The sequence below is a fragment of the Ceratotherium simum genome, chromosome 3 (assembly GCF_057802395.1).
Source record: "Ceratotherium simum simum isolate JZ-2026a chromosome 3, ASM5780239v1, whole genome shotgun sequence".
Taxonomy (NCBI): Eukaryota; Metazoa; Chordata; class Mammalia; order Perissodactyla; family Rhinocerotidae; genus Ceratotherium; species Ceratotherium simum.
Window position 1 is genome coordinate 46,199,479 of NC_141902.1, and position 6,323 is coordinate 46,205,801.

Sequence of the window (6,323 nt, forward strand, 5' to 3'; positions counted from 1 at the left end):
TTAACTTCATTTCTCCGAGCCTGTTACTTTGGCTCTTTTTGTTTGTAATAAACAATTTATATGTTCCTCCCTCCTTTCAGTAGCTGCACACTGACTTTTATATCTACTTCAGCACATTCCAGTTTGGATTTTTCCATGCATCATAATCTTTTCCATTCACCTTCAAGATTCTAGCATGTTGCCATGAGTTACCGTTACTTGGTTGCTTAAAAACTAGATTGATTTCAGAGAATGAATTGAACATACAACCTCTCTTCTTCCACCACTCAGTTTCTCTTTTGTATAGATAGTACACACATCCACAGAAGATTGACCTGCACTGAGTCAGTGGACACTCTGGCAACCCCGCCCACTTTGAGCATTCATCCACCCTCCCAGAGACCGCACAACTCCTAGGACACTGAGGGAATGTTTCCTACCGTGGGGAGGGAGGCAGTTGAGTTTTGCTGCTTCCAAAAATGCATAGCATTGCAATAGACTGGAGTATTTCCCTTCATGGTCATCAACTATAGTGCAAAGAGGGTGTAGACACACACACATGCACACACACGCACACACAACCCACTAGTGCCATAGGGCAAATATAAAGGGTCTATCATAGAAGATTTATAAGATGAGAAGTAGCAGAGCACACATGATCTCCTGATCTCTCATTTTCTTCATAGAGAACTGTGCTTAAGAAAAAGCACTTCAGGGGGTCAGCCCCACGGTAAAGCAGTTGAGTTCCACGTATTCTGCTTCAGGGGCCCAGATCTGTGGATTTGGATCCCAGGCGTGGACCTACACCACTCATCAGCCATGCTGTGGCAGTGACCCACATATAAAGTAGAGGAGGATTGGCACAGATGATAGCTCAGGGCTAATCTTCCTCAAGGAAAAAAAAATGAGGAAGATTGGGATAATCTTCCTCAGCAAAAAACAAAAAACACTTCAGTAGAGAGGGAATCCCCCTCAATGACCACCCCCACCCCATGCTCTATCCAAGTGAAAAGGGGTCAGAGAACATAATCAATCATGTAGCAGTGAGAGCAGCCTGGGGGAGTAAGTGGTCTTGTCTGGAGCTTCAAGCTGCCACCAGCCTGTTCTTCCTTTGTGCTCAAAATCTGTAGGAAGAAGGTAAAGAAAGAGCCTTTTGGGCCAATCCAATTTTTCTCAACCCTGCATCAAGTAAAATGAATGAGGTAATAGAAGAAAAATCCTTTTCAAAAATGTAAATGTCAGGAAAGAAGGCTGAGAGCTATTCTAGATTAAAAGGAGACTAGAGAAACAAGACAATTAAATACAATACCCAATCCTGGTTGGGATCCTGGATCAGGAAAAAAATTGCTATAAAAGAACATTATTGGGACAATTGATGAAATTTGAATATGGATGATATATGAATAGTTTTGTATCAATGTTGAATCTTCTGAATTTTATAAAATGGTGCTCTGTTTATGAAAGAGAATGCCCTTGTTCTCAGGAAATACACACTGAAGGATTTAGGGGTGAAGGGGTATGATCTATGCAACCTGCTCTCAAATGGTTCAGGAAAACACACACAGACCCAGACCCACATGAGGAAAGGAAGGAAGCAGGAGCAACAGGGCAAATAGGAAGCAAATGCAGCCCAGTGTCAGCAGTTGGTGCATCCGGGCGAAGGTGCTTGTACTATTCCTGCAACTCTTCCATAAGTTTGAAATTATCTCAACCTAAAAAGTTTAAGAAACGAGAATGTACTAGATGTGCTTGTAATATGGATTGATCTCTGAGATATATTACCGGTAAGTCAAAAAAGCAACGTGCTGAAGAGTCCGTCTATAGTATGCACCCCATTTATGTCCAAATGGTTGAAAAAATGAACATACATGTATGCTCAGGCTGCACAAAGACATTAAGGATAATCATTCTTTGACAGCGGGATAAGGGATCCCGGCCACTAGAGGTACCAACTCTTGCAGCTATTTGATATCTGCGGTCTATTTACGGAGGTGTTTCTTGAAGTCACCTCAGAGGTGATTCTGCAGAACAGGAATCCTATCGTCCCACTGCTTCTGTCAGTAAAGTTCCCCCAAGTTCCTCAGTTTCTCCTAATCAATGGCGTCTTTTTAAAATTTCATTTTATGTTTGATGCTGGTAGGTAAAAATACAATTCATATTCATATGTTGGTCTTGTATCCAGGAACCTCTTTAAAGTCTTTTATAGAGGTTCTTTGGATTTTCCATAAACACATTCAAGTCATTTGAAAAAAATCCATCTTATTTTTTCTGTTCCAATCCTTATGCCTTTTATTTCTTACCTTTTGAACTAGCTAGCACCTCCAGTAAAATGTTGAATAGAAGTGGGGTGAGTAGGTATTCTTAGCTCATTCCTGCACGAAGAGGGAAAGCTTTGAATAATTCACCATTAAGTAGGATGTTTGCTAAAGGCATAATTTTTTTCAGAGTTGTAATCATAAATGGATACTGAGTGTGATCAGCTGTTTCTGTATCTTTTAAGGTAATCATGAAATTTTTCTTCATTATTCTGTTATTGTGGTTAATTATTGATGATGGTCACATTTTAAACCAATCTCCTATTCCTTGGATAAACCTATCTTGTTTGTGATGTAGTATCATTTTCATGAATTGGTAGATTCTATTTGTTAATCCTCTGTTCAAGGTTTTTGTATCTATGTTCATGAGTAAGGCGACCTATGTATTAGTGTTCTGTGCTGAGTAACAAATTACCACAAACTTAGTGGTTTAAAACAACACACTTATTATCTCAGTTTCCGTAGGTCAGAGTCCAGGCCTGGCTTAGCTGGGATCACATGTCGCATTTAGTTCTCACGTCTCCTTAGGGTCCTTCAACCTGAAACAGTTATGTACCTCCTTGACTTTCAAGAACTTGACACATTTGAAAACTATTGGCCAGATATTTTGAAGAATATCCCTCAGTTTAGGTGCTACACAATTTTGATTTGTTCCAACACTGGGGATGTTAACTGTAATCACTCAAATAAGTGGGGTCTGCGAGGTTTCTCCACTCCAACTTTTCCCTTTTGTAACCAGTATTTTGTAGGGAAGACTTTGAGACAATATCAATGGTCTGTTCCTCATCAAACTTCCACACACTAGTTTTTTTTTTTTTTTTTTTTGGTTTGTCAGACCACTTTTCTTGTTTCCAGAAGGGATCACCATGATGGCTGTAGTTTCTGAAATATATTTCTAATCTGCTAAATTATCAGGGCTCAGCTGTAGCATATTTACTCCATTCACAAAGCCTCCATGGAGTACATACAATAGCTCACATTAAACAATAATTAACATTTATAACTATAACTTTATGGTTTATAGAGTACTAACTCATTTGGTATGTCTTAGATCTGTGCATCAATTCTGATGTATTAGGGAGGAAGTTACAGCTCAGAGAGTTTTTTGGCTTTTTTGGCTTTTTTTTTAAAATTATGTCAGACTGAAAGAAAAGTTGCAAAAGTAGTACAAAGAATTCCTACACGCCTTTCACCCAGATTCTCCAAACGTTAACATTTTACCACATTTGCTTTATCATTCTCTCTCTCATTTTTTTGTGAACTGCTTGAGAGTAAGTTATAGACATGATGAATACTTCAGTGTGTGTTTCCCAAAAGCAAGGACACTCTCTTAATCACAATATAATTATCCAGATCAGGAAATTAACCCTGATATAGCATTATTATCTTATCTACAGACTTTATGTAAATTTTGCTAGTTGTCCCACTAATATAATTTATTTTAAAAGTAAATAAATAGTAAGACTTTTTTTTTCTGGTCCACCCTCTAATACCAGATCAGATGTTGAATTTGCCTGTCATGTATCTTTTGTCTCCTTTAACCTGGAAGTTTCTCTGTTTTTCTTTAACTTTTATGACCTCGACATTTTGAAGACTATGGGCCATTTATTTTGTAGACTGTCCCTCAATTTGGATTTGTTTGATGTTTTCTTGTGATTAGATTCTCGCTATGTGTTTTAGCAGAAATTGATGTTGTTTCCCCCTCAGTACATTGCATCAGAAGCATGTGGTCTCTATTTGTCTCTTTACTGGTGATGTCTACTTCAGTCACGTGGTTAAGATAGTCTCTGCCAGGCCTATCCACTGTCAAATTACTATTTTTTTCTCTTTGAAATTAATAAATATCTTATGGATACTTATTAGATACTTGGAGACTATGTAAATATTCTGTTTTTCATCAAATTTCTACTGTCTAGTTTTAGCATTCAATGATGATCCTTGCCTAAAACAGCTATTACTGCGATGGTTGCCAAATGGCCATTTTCTTTTTTTTTTTGCATGCAAAAATATCTTTTTTTTTTATATTGTGAAATTTTTGTTGTACATTATTGTTTATTCCACACACTAGTTTTAACATTAATCGATGTTGCTTCACTGGATTAATTATCAACATGGTGGCTGCCAAACGGTGAATGCCATTATTCCCACTACATTTATCAGTTGCTACCTTACTATAAAGAGACGTTTTCCTCCTGTTTTTGTTTAGCATTTTATTTTAATCAGTGTGGACTCATGAATTCCTATTTTATCCAGTGGGTTATAATCTGTTATTAATATTATTTATTTTTGATGTACAAATTGTCTCAAGATTAGCCAGGAGGGGCCCTTCAAGATGTTTTCTGTATTTGTTTAACATGTCCCCACTGTTCTTTGAGCGCTTAACTTTTTAGCACAGCAAGATCTTCAGATTTACCTTGTACCATCCCCACCCCAGTCCTGAAGTCGGCCATTTCTCTAAGAGCCCTGGTTCCTTTTAGAGGAGAATAATATTTAAAAACCAAGATCTGGGAACTAGGTGTGCTCATGCTATTACAGTATCACAGCTTCCCATTTTCTCCCACTTTTCCTTATTTGATCAACCCCTCTAGATGTAACTAATCTCCCATAGCTGCCACCCCCACCCCCACCCCATTACACTGCTCACAGACACCATCCTCACCCTGCTTCTCTGACATCCCACACCAGCTCACTACTGCTCCACAGCAACCAGAGGCCTACCTAGATTGGTTTCAACTAATGGCTTTTAGACTGAATTGTGAATGAAAGAAGAAAAGAGGAAAGGAATCTGGCTCTCCCTGTTGTTGATTACTTTTGTTAAACCTCCCCTCCACTCAGACTTTCTTTTGTCCTAATTGTCTAGAAGTTGTGCATTGTTTTTATATTCTTCTACTTATGTATCCTTTAAATATTTCAACAAATATACAACTAGCCCTTATTATCTTAATCCATTTGGGTCCAAAGTTTGAATAGCAAGGGATACCATAGTATCCCAATCTATTTGGTTTCTAAGCTTTGGATGGCTTGTAATGAGTGTGTGTGAAAATTTACTTTATTTAGTTCCTGAGATCACATTGTGATAGGAGAGCAAACGTTACCCATACTTAAAATTCCTTTTCGATCAATACTAAGAATTAATATCTGTAACTGTGCCCAAATAGACAAGACCTTTAGTATGCTTTATTACCGCCTTCCTCTGAATCCTTTCATATTTAAAAATTTTTTATTCTAGTTTACTTAAAAAAAATTATACCAAGTATATTTGCCAGCAAGAATTTAAATTTGCATATTTTATGAACCTTTGATCATCTCTGTATCTTTTATCTCATGTCTTCCTATTTAGATCCGATCTGTTTGAGTATATTCTTAACATTCTCCAAGCAAATGGTAAACTTTCTATGAATGCCACTACACCCTGGCTTCAAACTCCCCTCTATTAATATTGCTCTGCTGCCTCCTAGATACTATATGAAAGGTGAGAATTCTTATGTCAATCTGATATTTTTTCCTTTGTAAACTTTTTTTTTTGCTCTTTATTTGTAGAGTCACCAAAATGTGGCATTTAAGTTGGTCCTTTTATTTATTTCCTCCCTTCTAGGTCTTTCATTCTGGAACTCCTTTTAAATATTGTATCTGATTCATTAATCCAGAAAATATTTATTGTGCATCTCCTTTGTGCCAGTCACTGTGCTAGGCATTTAATAGTGAATAAACTATTAATAAAACAAGCCTTTACCTCCGTATAGCTTACAATCTATGAATCACTTGGATTTATTCTCTGTGCTTTCAACTCTTCCCACGTTATTTTCCATTATTTTGACTTTCTTACACATTCATTTGTATATGATTGAGCACTTGTATGGTTACTTTACTTGAGTTCCTTTGATGTTTTAGTTCTACATTTGTGCTCATGGCTACTTTTCACACCATTTTTCTAATTTCACTCTTAAAGGGTAACCTAAAACTGCCTTCAAATGTTGAGATGAATATGGAGCAGACTCATGCACTTTGATGCATATTATACACATCTAC